Raw genomic sequence first — 1123 nt, 5'->3', positions numbered from 1 at the left:
ATTCCATTTGAATCTACATATTAGGGTTGGTTAGATATCCCTAAAATAGAAAATTTCTTTTTTTCTTGTTTCTTGTCTATTTAGTACATAATGTACAACATACTGCAGCCTGTAGAATGTTTGAACATGCATGTCATGTAAGAGACCGGAAACTAATGCTCTAGGAGGAACTCACATTTGCGATATTCTTCTCCAGAATGTCTTCTGACCCTGTTAGAGCTTCCTTCTAATAGTTCTGGTCTTTTAATCCTACTTGCAACATGAGAATGAAAAAACAAAACTCGGGTAAAGGTTCCTATTAGAACCTTAAGTTTTGAAAAGAAAAAAAAAAACAAAGAGAGAGAAGGCTTACTGTAAGTCTGTAATGGAAGAGGCTCACCTCCATTTTAAAATCTCCTACTTCCTCCAGTAGCACGCGGCAAATATTTCATTTAAAGGCTTTAAAAAAAAAAGGAACATCAACCACAATTTTTTTCATTATTGTTTTACTTCATTCTCTTTCCAGTTTCCAACGTCACCTTCTTCTTCCTCTCTCTCTCTCTCTCTCTCCCCAATATCACCACCGACACAGTAGAGGCAGAAGCACCAGTTTTTATTTATTTATTTAAATCAACAATGGAGAACTGCACAATGCTAACATAGATTTTAGTCAATACCCATTATCAATTATCATCTTATTGAGAAGAATAATTGAAAAGATTTCACAAAGCCACCATATTACCCAAACTAAAATCCCAAAAAATTATAGAGCATAAACACGCGAGAAGGTAATGCAAGAAATTTTTCCAAAACAAATAGATTATAAACTTCTTTCTTGGCCAACAACTTCACCTTTTGAACCACAAACAGATTCCCACCCATTTTCAGACCATCGTCTGCCTCCTCAACTCAAAAGCATCAATTTTGGGTGGTGGTCTTGCAGGTTTGGGTTGCAAATCGGCGGCAGCGTGGGTCACAGTGGCAGAGATTTGGGTTGTCTAATGGCGGTGGTAGGTGGTTTGGGATTTCAGTTTGGCTAAAATGGTGGGTTTTGGGTTTTTAGTTTCTGCTGTGAAAATTTTTCAGTTTGGCTCAAGAGATGATGGTGAAGTTGCAGATTTGTTTGGAGATGGTGATGAAGATA

The sequence above is a fragment of the Castanea sativa genome, chromosome 6, assembly GCF_040712315.1.
Source record: "Castanea sativa cultivar Marrone di Chiusa Pesio chromosome 6, ASM4071231v1".
Classification (NCBI taxonomy): Eukaryota; Viridiplantae; Streptophyta; class Magnoliopsida; order Fagales; family Fagaceae; genus Castanea; species Castanea sativa.
The sequence above is the reverse complement of the archived record's forward strand: the minus strand, read 5'-3'. Positions refer to the sequence as shown.